Consider the following 14,387-nt stretch of genomic DNA (forward strand, 5'->3'; position numbering starts at 1 on the left):
TGAAATAGCCTTGGTTGCCTCTCTCTGTTAGGAGAGAGACCGAGAGTGTAATCCTGGTAATTTTTCTTGATCTCTCATCCTACTGGGCATCAAATGCAGTGCGTGAATTGTGATTTTTGAGACCAGCCTGATTATTCCTTTTTGTTAGAAGCTTGAGAGCAAGGTAGTTGCTGCTCATTGTGGTTTCCATGCAGTGATCAACCAGAAAGTGAAGCCCTCTGTGACCCCTTTAATCTGGGATAGACAAATTATACCAGCTCTGACTTTATTTCTCCTGACATCACTCCAAATCTATTAGCTCAGTCCCTCACTTGGCCAAACCCATCTCACTCAGTTTTTCCCATGGAGCTTAGGCTTCCAAAGCCCACCCACCTCCACTACTTATTCAGCAAATGATAACTCCGTCCTCCATCTTCTCTCATTTCATCACTGTTAACAGAAATCATAAGGGACCAGTCTTCCAGTCTAGTGCCAAGGGTGCTTTATTAATGAATCTCTTCTTACTATGAACATAAGCAGTAAAATGATGATGACTTGGAAGCTCCTGTCAATGTAAAATGTTGCCTGATGATACCATGTGTGGGCGCATAATGCCAACTTTGATTGAACTCCATGGGTGACATTACCACTTCCAGGCCTAAATCAGGATACTGACAATTGCCTTTTAAAGAAACCAATACCTGAAACACTACTTCTGAAGGAGACAAATACCTGAATGAGCACCTCTTCCCATATCAACCTTCCCATTCCTCAAGATCCTCTCCTTCAGGTGCCTTCCTTATTGGTAGTAAGGTGTTCAACAAAACAGAAGTCTTTTTTTAGTGTTGGTGCCTAGAAAATGAGATGTTGTTTCTACCTACCTGGTACCAATATTGCCATCCTTGCATTACCAGGAAAACTGTTTGTGTTTACCCAAGCATTTTAGCTAAGGTGCTTTTATTGTTTTCATTTACTTTATTTTTGTTCAACATCACCCTGAAACAGCTACGGATAGCATAAATAAAGATACAAAATAAATCAATACTGTCAAAAACATCTTGCTTCCATAAATGCATTGTGCAATTTATTCACTACCCTATACTCGTTAAGGATGGCAAATTTAAACCTTAAAATAAAGATACATCCTGGTGCCATGACCTATGAAGAGAGATCACCTTTGTGTTCCAAGAATTTTATGCTGTACAATAAGGAGCAAGTTCCAGTCTCTATGCTGTTGAACACATAAACTCATTTACATAAAAACCAGGGATAAGCAAATGGGGACCCAGCAGACAAATCCAGGGCTCAGAGGCTTTCCAACAGATCTTCAAGCAAAGCCCCAGATCCTTTGGGGATAGAGGTGGGGAGGGTATACAGCTTTTCTGCACATCAGGTGTTCAGTCTTAAGCTGCTGCAGGACAAAAGAAAATAATTCTATAAAGACCTCAGCTGTCATTTAAGCACCAAGGATGCAGGGCTACTCAACAGCCATTGACAGCACCTGGTACCATTGACAATCACTGTGTGGAGGTAATGCTGTTGAGCCTTCACATCCTTGCAGACTGAATTATGTTGATTATTAAAATAATCTGCTGACCATGGCCTTGCATACTTCTGATAGCTCATCCTAGCTTGTGTTGGTTGAGTCTAAAATGAATATTAAAGGGCAACAAATTCTTTGCCACTAGTCAGTGAATATGAAAGGACAAAATGTGTAGTTACAAGCTGAACAGTGCTGAATGCTCCATGAACCAGAAAACCATCAATCAGTATGACACATCAGATATACACAATTGTCATCATTTATATTTCATCAGTTACTGTGAATACTAGCCCCCGTTATGAAATCACTGTGATATCTTTATTCTAATTTTTTTTAAATTGACCTCCAAAATCATCACGAAATGTAGAGGAATGAACTTTTTGCTCTTTATCCTGCCTGGCAAGTATGTCCACAATTAAAACCAGTCCACTTTCCAGGCTTGATTTTAATAATTTGCTGGGTGACCTTAGACCAGAAGGAACTGCATGTGGCAGAATGAGGGGGCAGGCAAAGACATGACAAAACTCCCTGCCATTGCACTATATGTATCCAAATATGCTATAGACTGTTGGACGAGGAACTACTCCCAACAAGCTAGTAAAATGTGGTCACTAATAACTTTGGTGGGTTTATTTACAAGGACGTGCTCATCTGCATGTCCACACATAACCTGTATCAGCAATTTGTGGCATGCCCTGAAAGACAAAAGAAGCAGTTTACTTCTACATTAGAAAAGCTTCCCTGCTAAACTGCCAAAAGACCACCCTGTCAAAGACTGACTGTTTACAAAACTTTCTTTCCTTTAAAGCTGGAAGAACAAGTCTTGCATCTAGTCACTTCTTTCCCTCATGCACCCAACTATCCACTTCCTCTTTCACTGAAAACATTGGCTATTCAAACCAAACTGTCAAACAATGGTTTATAGCTGTTCTCAAATGGCAATTGCATAAGGTCTGGAAGGAAAGTGCAAGCCATAATTTGCCTTTTCAAGCATAACACCACCAAATTAGGGCTTGTTTGTAAGCAGAACTAACAGAATAATAGTACAAAGCAGAACAGGGAGCAGGGGGAGATGTCCAAAAATATGCTTAGTTCTCCTAAAGCAAAAACTACTGCTTGTCTTCTGTTAAATTAATATCTAAAACAAATAAAACTAATATCATAATGAACATAACAAGAACATAAAAAGCTATGCAGGATCAGACCAGTCCTGTGGTCTATCCAGTCCAGAACTCCCATTTGCACAGCAGAAAACCAGCTGCCCACAGATTCTCTCAAGCAGGAGGAGTACAAAGCCTCCACCTGCCCACACTCCTCAACAACTGGTATATACAGGGATGCTGTCTTTGATAACAGAGGTAGCAGGGAGTCAACAAGGCTAGCAGCCAAATAGTCTTTTTCTCCATGAATTTTTCCAGTCCCCTTTGAAAGCCAACCCCATTGGTGGCCAACACAACTTCCTGTGGCAGTTAATTCCATAGTTAAAATATATTCCATGAGAAAAAGTACACCCAGTCCCACAAATATGAACATCTAAGTTAAGAACAATTCCTACTTTGCACAATCCTGGATGTCCTGCCTCATGCTTAAGCTGGTGCCTGTGTGTGGCAGGGGGAGGGGAGGGGAGGGGAGGGGAGGGAAGAGGAAGGAAGGGAAGAATAGGAAGGGATGAAGCGAAAGAAGGAAGGAGGGAAAAGGGGAGGAGGAGGGAAAAAGCAGCAGGCAGTGAAGTTAGAACTAGTTCTGCAGCAGCAGCAGAACTATACCGTAGTTTTTCATGCTCATGAAAAGCTAGTGTATCCAAGGCAGTATGTTTCAGATCTCATGAAGTTAATATTGCCTTCTGTAACTTTGTACTGTATTTGGTTTGTAACCATGCCTCTAGCACCAGTCCCATCTCTATCATCATCCCTAGTTAATGTTAGGTTTAATGTTAGCTCCAGAAGTGCTAACCTTTCAATAATCTTTTACTATTTCTATCTTTCTATGCAAGCTGTTTTAAGTACTGTACTGCATACCTACAAACATACATACAGATTCTCTCTCTCTTCAGTACCTGTAATTACATCATCACCATCACCATCATCATTGTGGTGTATTATGTTTAAGATGTTTTAGTGCCTATGGACATGTTTTATGTTTCTTATATTCCTGATCTGACTTACATTCAAATCCAGCTTAAAGATGATCTCAGAAACAGAACTTGTTCTCAGTCCAGGGACTGGGTGTACTTACTTTTTATCTGCCCTGAATCATGAACTAATCAGCTTCATGTGATGACTCCAGGTTCTAGAATTGTGGGAGAAGGAGAAAAACCTCTCCCTCTCCACTTGCTTCACACCATGCATAATGACATTATGTTCACAATTTTAAACCAAGGAAGTGAGATCTAGGTACTTTTTTAAAAAGAAAAAATAAAGAAGTGAATCCTTACTGGATTCTACAAAGTCCAGACGATGACAGCAAAAGGGACTGGGATTTGGCTTGTGTTGCCAGTACTCTTTTTTAAAATCATCTGTGGAAGATACCACCATCTTCTATATTCCTCTAGAATTTTAAAGTAAGGTTCTACTCCAAATTTCTGAATGTTTTCTACAAGTTGTTGTAGAGAAGGACACGGTACAGCAATATATTAGATTTTAACAACAATTAGGCATATTTGTTAAGAATTGCTCTTTGTGAAGAACCAACTACTCCACTGCTTTTAAGCAAACACCAAAAACGATAGTTCACCCTATTGAAAAAATAAGCACTAAAACAAAAAGTGTATCAGCACAAAATAAACGGCACAGACTGACACCACCTTAAAGGAAGGTGCTTAACTAGAAGCACTAGGACCTGCAATTCTGCAATGGCAACAAGGGCACAGACCTACCAACTCCCTCCCCAAGCTGTCATTCCCAGAGCTCTTTGGAAGAAGCCAAATTAGTTATACAGGCATAAAATAGATGCAAATATGTAGTGCAGATATAGACTGAGAGAAGATTACGATTTGTTCCACTTGATAAAACAATCACCTTGGCCCCCACCTAGATCAAACATCAGCAGGTAAGCTAGCAAGCTTAATACATACCATGCATCATTTAAAATGAAAATTTCATGTAGAGAGTGGGAAAGAGCAAGAGTGCTTTTCAAATACTTACCAGGTGATAATATTGTTTTGAAGCTTTCTGTAGATTGTTACTCCTTACAAGGCAGACGTAGCAGCTTTTCTGTGAAACCTGTAGAGATGAAAGGATGAAACATTAAAACAGACTACCCGTCATTAAAAACAAGACTACTCAACCACACAAAAGGAAGTTCAACCAATTTCAGGTGCTTTTATCAACCACATTTCACACACAGAGTCTTCATATACATGCAATAAAATGCCCACACCCAGTGGGCACAGGTTCAGCATATGTATTTATTTATTTGTTTGTTTTATATTCCTCCTCCATTTTAGAGAATTCAAAGCAGCTTACATCATTCTCTTCCTCCTGTTCTCAATTTTATCCCCACAAAAGCTCTGTGAAGTAGGTTGGACAGAATCCGTGATTGGCCCAAGGTCATCCAGTTGGCACCATGGCTGAGCGGGGACTAGAATCATATCCCTTGCATCCCAGTCCTGCACTCTTAACCACCGCACCACACTGGCTCCCATACTGTGGGAGGTACTGTCTTTTTTCTATTCGTAACACACAGTAATGTTACCGTACTGTAATGCAAGCAAGCAAATTTAAACACAAGCACACCAAACAAACTGTATTACCTGGTTTTTCTCTACTCAACTTGATTTCAAAACAGTGAGGGCAGAGTGCTCCTTGACATGATGTGCAAAGCAAGCTCAATTTAGTAATTTTGTGGGAGGGGAAAGAGAAACTGTATCTTCCTTCAAAGGATGACAGGAGTTACGAAGTATCACTTGACTCCCACAAAATGCCTAGTGACCCCAAAATTATCTAACATGCCTTGTGCACAATGATGGACAAATATCATGGCTGAAGAGCCAGATATGATTCTCAGAGCAACCTTATTTGGTCTCTGGAGGCTCAAGAAATATTGAATGCTTACATGCAATTTTACTTTTAAAGAAAAATGGGGAATCAATTTTTAATATGTAAAGAGAACACATGAAGCTGTCAACTAGCCGTCCTCTTTGGATTTTGACCATTTCGAGTGAAACATCCGTAACACTGCAGGCCGCACTATCAGATGCCACTGTGTTATGAGAGTCTAGTCCAGACTTCCTCAACTGGGGCCCTTCAGATGCTGTGACTGCTACTTTCAACATTTCTGACCACTGATTATGGTACGTAGCTCAGTCTAACAGGAACTGAAACATCTGAAAGAAACCAAGCAGGGGAAAGCTGCCCTGGCCATTCAGGAGGTCAGCGTGCATTACACATGCTCTCAGAGAACAGTCCTGTAACTGCTTACCAGATACACTTTCAGGCACACAGAATAGCTTCCAAGCAGCTCCACTGCTCCACTGATGCAGCACAAAAGAGAATGAGGGGACATGTGAAAACACATTCTGACGACCTGCGACTTCACTTGAGCCAGTTTTTTTACTGTGTTTTAGCTCCTGCACCTACTTAAGTGTTAGAACAAGAAGGTGCATCTTACTTTTGAACAGTTACTTTATGTGAACACTGGCAGGAGAGGACGTGGCCCACACCTTCCGCACCTGCCTCTTCCACCACAGAGAGAAGGACCACTTCCTCTTTAAAAGAGGCAGAGAGGGGAACTAGGATAATTTTGCATGCTTTCACTGTGTATTGCTCCTCAAGAAGACAAAATGAAGCACATGGAAAGGCATGCTCTTGAGAAATCCCTACAGAAATACATAAACACAGTGTGCATTTTTGTGAACAAAAAGGCCATGCTGTGTTCCATGTACAATACCCTTCAAGCAGAGGCAAGGTCTTGTCTACACTGTGGTCCCTCAGCTTTTCTATGTTTCTTTATATTAGTAAAAATAAATAATGGTGATTTTATTCATACTGTGCTAAAAATCCACCTACCACTCAGTAGTGGAAAGAAAAGAAACTTCAAAATTGCTTTCAACTGTCTAGTTCAAAGCTAAGGATTTGACAAAGTACTACTTTCCCACAATGATAGGTCTCCTGTTCCATTTTCATGCAATTAATTCTAGACAGACAACTGTGTAATCATTATTATGCACACAAGCACAGGCTAAGACCTAACATCTATTCATACATAATATGTTGTATAAGCTGCTAAGCCTTCTAATTCCTCCTGCACCGCAAACACTGCCAATATGGCATTAGAAAAGCACCAGCAAACAAAATCAACTCAGTTTCAGGGACAAGGTCCTTAGGTCAGATAACAATCCCTGAATTACAAATACTGAATTTAGGTGTTTGTTTCCTTGTATTTTATCCTGCCTGTCCCTCATTCCTGCCAAGGGATTCATGTAGCAATGCTACTCAAAATTCAACACTTCTACTAAATATTGGGGTACACAGTGATCCAGCATAAACAATCATTATTCCTATGACACAGTATGTTAAGAGACCATAGCCATTCATGAGAATCAATTTGTATACATGTACACTTCTAAAGTTAGATGCACCCCCACAACCAGATGCACTATGCCATAGTATGGCAGAATGTTAGGCTGGCCCTCGTTCGATTTAAAGAATGTCTGTCTCTTTAAGAGAAAGAGAAAGACCTCCACTCAGGCTGGCCTGGTCTTGTCATAGGCCATTATTATTATACTACCCCACAGACCAAGCTCTCTGGAGGCTTTACAACAATGTATAAAAACCCAATGAAATACAACACAAATAACATAAAACAAAATTAAAATAATTTCAAATTATTAGATACACTGAAAATATAATAAAGAGACTCAACAAGAAGCAGCAGCATCAGGATAGTCCCCTCAGGCTCCTTGATAACCAATGAGATCGTTAAAGGCCTCCATGCACAAGTGTTAGAAATGACAAGCAGTTGTGATTCCACAACTTTCATGTAGCACAACTCTAGTTCTAGCTTTATGAAAGCCAATAAGAAAATGGTGATACTTGAACCAGACTCTGAATTAATTAAAGATCACAAGAGCATTTACACACTACTCAATACCAATACAGAAGAGCTACCAATATATGCCAAGTCCAAGGAACCATCTAGTCCAAACAACTCTTTTCTATAACAGTAGCTAACTAACCTCTTTTGGAAGCTTACAAGAACAATGTGTAACAGAGAGATAGCCAACTTCTGATTCTTATCCCCAGTATCTGATACACATGGGTATAGTGCTTGACTGTGAGTTTGAAAATGGATGTGTTTACAGAAAGCTGATTTAGTTCACAGATACTACTTGGCTGATTTGGTTTATCAGACAAATACTAATGTCCATGAGTTTGTCTAATACTTTAAAAAATCCATCTCTCAGCAGCTTTAAAAAACTGATTCAACTTGGTATGACCCAAAAGGTACTGCATGGGATAGCTCAATAAATTTATTTGGAGTATTTATACCTTGGCCTTCTATCAAGGTGGGTGGTTAAATAATATTAAAAACACAATAATAAATCCAACTGAAATACTCCATAATACATTCAAATAACCATACACTCTGGATCACAAGCAGCTCTGAAACATTCTCTATTATTTAACACCCAAAGACCTTCTGGAAAAAACTGGACTTGATATAACCATTACAGGTCCAGGGTAAGATACATAGCTTCAAGTTATTGTGTAGACCTAAAACCACAATCAAGAAACCCCTGCTCCTCACTATAGCTGAATTATGCAAAAGGCCAAAAAATGCATCCATTTCTTCAGATATGCAGACTAGCATTACTTTAAATGTCTGAAATGAATGAAGAGGATGCTGAACTTCAACTTCCTCCTCTCCACCCACCATCTCAGCAAGCCACAGAATAACTTACAAGTGACACCATCTAGCTTGCTGAACAGGTTCAAATCAGATGCTGACTTTCACTCACAGAGAGCACAGCATGAACTGACAGCCCACACAGTCATGCATCAAGAGAACCTGATTCCACAGAAGGAATACTTACCTATTTTGCATATTTATTTCTTTGAAGCAACCAAGCAATACTTGAAAAGGAGGCCTCCTCGTCCCTCTTCAGAAGCATGGGCAGTAACCGTGATGGAAGCAAGGCCCTTCCCCTGCCACATCGCTCTGTCTTAACAGGGAGTGTTCTACCTCTCAGAACATCCCTCCATTTCAGAACACTGCAATGTAGCCTAGACAATCTGCAGCGCTGCCCCCTTTGCCAGCAGGCCCCTCCCATACTACACTACAAGCAACATCACACCGTGCTATGCAGGTGGAGCTTGGACCCAAAACAGAAGGAGTGAAAAAGGAAGGGAAAGTTTCAGGACAATCTCTTTTCACACAAAACTTGAAGGAAATGAGTTGCATTTTCACAGACTGATTGGTGCACTGTCAGATTTTCCATCTCTTTACCAGTAGCAGCCTCTTTAGGGAGGAAGCACTGTACAAAACATGGCAACGACATTGCAAATGTATGTGAAACTGCAAGGGCTTAATAGCAAGTATCGAGGAAGAAAATATGCCATAAAGACTTACTGGCATACAAATAATTTCTCTTTGCCTCCTTAAGGACCTACAGTTTCCCTGAGTAGGAAAGTTCACCTAACAGTTTTGCACATCAGCAAAATAGTCCAAAGGCTCATGAAATACTTCTTTTACTGAAGCTAAGCAGAACTGGTTCTATAACATTTCCCAGCTGGAAGACTACCCGGGAACCATATGCAAGGTATTCTTGAGCTCCTTGGAAGGAAGACAAACATTCAGTTCTAGGTCACGTCAGTATTCCATCATTATTTGCATTTCCCCACAATCCTGCTTTCATGTACACAAAGGACTCAGGGGAGGGGAAAGGTCAACTTACCGCCCTACAAACATTCCAGTATTGAGTATCTTCAAAGCATAATGCATGGGTCACTCACTCAGTTACTAGAATACTTAGACAGCCATCAGGAGCAGAAAGATTCTTGCTGACTTCAGAAGACTAAAGATCTGATGAGCAACAGAATGCTGAACCCCCATCCTATCCTTTGTGCCAGAGTCTGGAAAGGCATGACATCTCTGCACTACCCAGCTTGACACAAAAAGATCCCTCCCATAAATTTAATTGCAATGCATAATAGAGAAGGGGAAAGGGAGGTATCATGTGATACTGGATTGGGTAGAAGATTCCTAGGAAGAGGATTAAGGAGTGCAGATAAGGAGCCATGTTTGTGGAACCATGTACACATGTATACATGGTTCCACACTTTCAAAAGGGTGTAAAGCTAAGCTCTTTTTAGGCAAGCTAAGTACTGTTCAAATTCTTCTTTTAATGTCTTAGATAAATTAAGAGGAAGTACAGATGAAAGCAACTGAAACTGCTGTAATGCATTACATGCAAGATCTGCTGTAGTTCCAAACTGGAAACCAGTTCAAGCACTTTTTGGAACACAGATGAGGTGTAAACAATTTTCCTATATGTTGTATATGACTGAGCATCAAGACTCCAAAGGTACGCTAAAAATGATTCCCAAGTAAAATGTACTAAGTAGAATTTACATCCGAAATAAGAAAGAAAAATGAAACGTCCCTTGATCATAGTAAATCTTGTACTTAGAAATCAAAGGCAGTGCCCCAGGCACGCTGATTAAAGGTATGGCAAGATCTGCATCTTCTCACATAGTAAACTACAGAAGTGGGACACACACATGGAAGTGGTAAAGTCTACGCTGCAATCTTGTCACTATTCTTCTCACCCCATCTCATTTCCTATCTTGCCTTGGTTTAACTTCCAGTTTTAAAAGTTACAATATAGTAGCCATAGCAGACATAGATATTCAAGTTTTTAAATACATGAAGATGCTTGAACCTCCCTGACTAACTCATAGAGGAATCAGAATGGTTATGAGACTTCAATAATAGAGAGAAATTTGAAATGTGTTACCAAAGTAGCTGAAGACATCCTGTTTCCTAAAAATGAAACACTTCCTTGTAACAAACAAAACACATGATGTAGTCTCCTGCCTTATAATAGTGCCTAGCTTTCCACAAAGAGAATTTGGCCAGACTAAGAACATATAAGGTTGCTGAGTTCTCTCTTTACATATCTGAACCAACCATGTAGGAAAGTGCAGCATCAGCCAGAGGTATATACAGGGTAAGCACAGAGAAATTCCTGAATGCCACTGCAAAAACTATCCCCTTTCTCACAAGCTAAAGATTGTTAACATAACTTGCTCCAGTTTCAGTTTTATGGTCTCTCTGCAAATATACCACACTCTAAACTTATTTCTCTAGTCTCCTTCTCCTAAGTCCTAATTGATCTAGTTGCCATTTTGTTAGGAAACAGAGGTAAACTAACATTTCTTTTCACCCTACCACATTCAATATTTTAAGACTGTGAAATAACCTGCACTTTTCAGTTTAATCAAAACAGCTTCATTATGTTCACAGGCCTTTATAGTCTCTTAGTATATACATTCTTTTTCCATGGAGCTCAAAGCAGCTTATACTCTTCATCTATTCAAGGATGAACCTGATCAGGTGCCTTTATGCCACCTTGGACAAAACCCTACCAGTCAGAATCCTAGTCCCAAAATACCGTCAGTTAAGCAAAGACACCCACCACCATACACTCAAGAAACGCTGTACTCTGAAGAAAAAGTTATTCATTATCTTCCTATTGCAGTGAAATATAACGAACTGCATCTTGACCTAATCATACTTACATCTCCTTGTGCTGCATCACACACACTTCTAAAAGGCCGCAGCTTTCAGTGCCAACGAGTCTGCAGGAAAAAATTTGGGGGCCTAATATCTCAATGTTTATCTGGGACATTCCCTGCAGTGTCTTGGTTTCCAAATGACTTTGTGTGCTTGGTCACTAAAGATAGGTAATAGATAGCATGCAATAGGTTTCCTGCTTCTCAATTTACCTTCCACTGGATCACAGCTTGATAAAACACCAGGAGAAAGGCAAGCAAGAATCCATGATAGCTTGTGGCAGCAGCAAACATTTTTTTCAGGTGAATAATTACTACAATGAGTAAGCTGAGCTGTCAACAACTTCCTAATATGAAAATAACTGTAAAAATAAGAAACAGTACAAATGTGTACAATAATTCCTGTAATCCTTTAATTCCAGGCAACTGAATATCGCATGCGGTGAAAACTGAAAACTGATACTGTGATACTAGTATGGGTGGCAAGCAGAAGTCGATTTGAAAAATGTTACTGCACCATCTTTCTCTCATGCCCACACATCTGTCACTCAACTGTGAAAAGCTGATACAGGAAAATCATTTGGTTTTAGCTAGCAGAGAATAGGCATGCTTGGAGAAAGTTACTATGCTTGAACTTTCGCATATTCCAGTACTTTTAGGAGTGCAGAACACCCCACAAAGTCATGCCTCATTTGCTTCATTCAGCTATAGCCAATGGAGCTGTTCATGCTTGCACTTTACTTGACCGCATCTTGGATAATAGGTGCTTTAGAGGCAGATCCACATGTTTAAGAACCAGGCAAGACATCAAGCTGCTACTGCAAACACAGAACAAAGAACTCAAAAATTAATGAAAAGTAATCCCCCCAAGGGACATTTGCTTAGATTTTGCAGGCAAACAACAGCCCTAAAATTCCATTAAAATGCTTTAAACACTAACAGATCAGGCACAAAGAAAAAAGAGAACTTCACTTGACTAGATTATAGACATTACGATTTCCAAATCTACATTCAAAGGTTGACTAAACCGTATTCTATGTTCAACATTCAGGCTATCCATTCCATAATAAGAATGCCCTTTAACTGCATCAGTAAATGTTTGGTTAACAACACACAACTGAAATAAGCAAGTTGGAAATATCTTTCTTAAGGTATTTCCAAGGTAGTTTATAGGGCTAGAAAACATTACGTACCACAGCAGTAAGCAATCACCTTAAAGACAGCTGGCAAGTGAACGATTAAGGCCCTGTAAGCAACAAACTATATTCTTCAACAACTGTACACCATTTGTCACAAGTTCTGACTGCATTCAGTTAGTGTTTCCTTCCTTCTACTGAGTTGAGTCACATCCTCAAGTTTAGTTTCTTTAAAAAAGGGAAACACACTACATCAAGTGAACAAACTGAGCTGGAAGAAGGCGGTTTCCTCAATGCTCTCCATATATTATCTCAACAATCCTTGCAATATTCTATTAGATAGGCCAACATTCTCATACAGCTCTTTCATGATTTATGGTTCAGATTTGAACTGGAGCCTTCCAGTACAAAGCTCGTGCTCTTTTTCACATCAGTCACAAAGCTCACACAGATTCCAATTTCTAGTTACTGTAGGGCCAAATATCCTAAAGTACTGAGGGAGTAAAACAAATATCAAAAGCATGTGACTGATCCAGTCGATACAAATGAGTGGGTAAGGCAGTTTCTGCACACATGATGCCCTCAAAATGTTTTGGACCAGAACTCTCACTAGTCCCAGGTTGCATGGCTAACTGACAGGACTGGTGACAACTGCAGTCCAAAACATTTGGAGACTCACATGGGGAGTGCTCATGCAACAGAGCTCAACATTACAACAGAGAATGCATCTACAAATCTCCAAAAGATTCACCAAGTGAACACTACCGCCTTTTATACTGACTACCTTCAGTGAAGGGAAAAAATCTGGACAATCCATAAGGACTAGGAACATGACCTTGTTTACAGAAAAGTCATGCATTTCAATAGTGCAAATTCCATACTGAAATTCTACACACGGCTCCAAAGAACAAGATTGCACATCCTGTAGGCAACATATAGTTATTCACAGAGAAAGCCTTCTCTTCACCCCATCCACTAGGGAACCTGATACAGATTGTGATCTTCCACTGTTGCTACCAGGGAGCAAAATGCACCTGTTTCCAAATCACTAGGATCTGCAAGATGTGTGTGTATGTACGTGCATGGCCTCCAATCCCTAAGTCAGTATCACAGGCAGCCCTCTGTCCAAAATTATAGTGTACACCTACTTCAACACAAAACTGCTAAGTTAAAACACAATTTTAACCTGAGTTAAACAGTCACACGTGTCTTGAAGAGTGTAAAATGTGGCATGCTGTTCTAGCCTCACAGCATGTGAGAAAATATATTGTCAAAGAAAATATTGCCAATTTAAATGTTTTTGACAGTAGTCTTTTTAAAGCTAAAGTAGTTGCTTACTAGTATGCCTTGTATAAGGATGTCCAAATTGTGTGTTCATCTGTCAAACAGATCTTATTAAAAATGGAAATGGTTGTATTCAGGCACTAATTAAAAAATTGATGTTGTATTTTTAGAAAAGCGTAAATTTGGAAAGAAACTAATGTGCTGATCATACTAATTTTAATACTTCCCTCTTTTTCTGTTTAAGGAAGTGGGAAATTTTGTTCATACAAAACTGAATAGGTAGCAAGGTCAGCTACCATAAAAACAGGCAAATAGTTGTAAAGTCCCTAAATAAGCTATATGATGTTTTATTTTAGAGAGGGAACTAGACGGGAAACGGGCATGATGTTATTGCTGATGAGGACGAGCAATGTCTGCCTACCAACACATTAGAGATGACTGCTGTGGGAAAATTCTGATTTGGCAAAGTCCTTGCACTCTGACTGGCCAAATCAGAACATGCTTAAGAGTGGGGGAGAGGACACCTCAGCTCAGCTGTGTAAAAGTGGTAGCTCATGACAGCCTACAAAGTAAGCTCCTTGAAGTACATGCTGCTCTTCTCTGTACCACCGGGAGAGTGAAGGCTGTTCTGTAGAGCTAGCAACACTTGTATGCACCAATCAGTTGTCCTTTCCCCAGATCCAGATCATTAAAAGGTTTGAGAGCACACTC

At 39.9% G+C, this 14,387-nt stretch overlaps 1 protein-coding gene across 5 annotated transcripts in view; it reads right to left on the reverse strand.

The window, feature by feature from the left end:
- CYRIB (CYFIP related Rac1 interactor B) overlaps nucleotides 1-14,387 on the reverse strand; it is a 75,623-nt gene that overhangs the window by 19,460 nt on the left and 41,776 nt on the right. For 4 of the 5 annotated variants that reach the window (XM_044450409.1, XM_044450411.1, XM_044450407.1 and 1 more), the window contains exon 2: nucleotides 4,666-4,743. The gene's annotated coding sequence lies outside the window, so the exon portion shown is untranslated. Of the gene's footprint in view, nucleotides 1-4,665; nucleotides 4,744-12,449; nucleotides 12,536-14,387 lie in introns of those variants that run through there. The other variant, XM_044450410.1, reaches the window with a different exon arrangement.

Source organism: Varanus komodoensis, unplaced genomic scaffold (genome assembly GCF_004798865.1).
Source record: "Varanus komodoensis strain SLA01 unplaced genomic scaffold, ASM479886v1 scaffold66, whole genome shotgun sequence".
In the NCBI taxonomy this organism is placed as follows: Eukaryota; Metazoa; Chordata; class Lepidosauria; order Squamata; family Varanidae; genus Varanus; species Varanus komodoensis.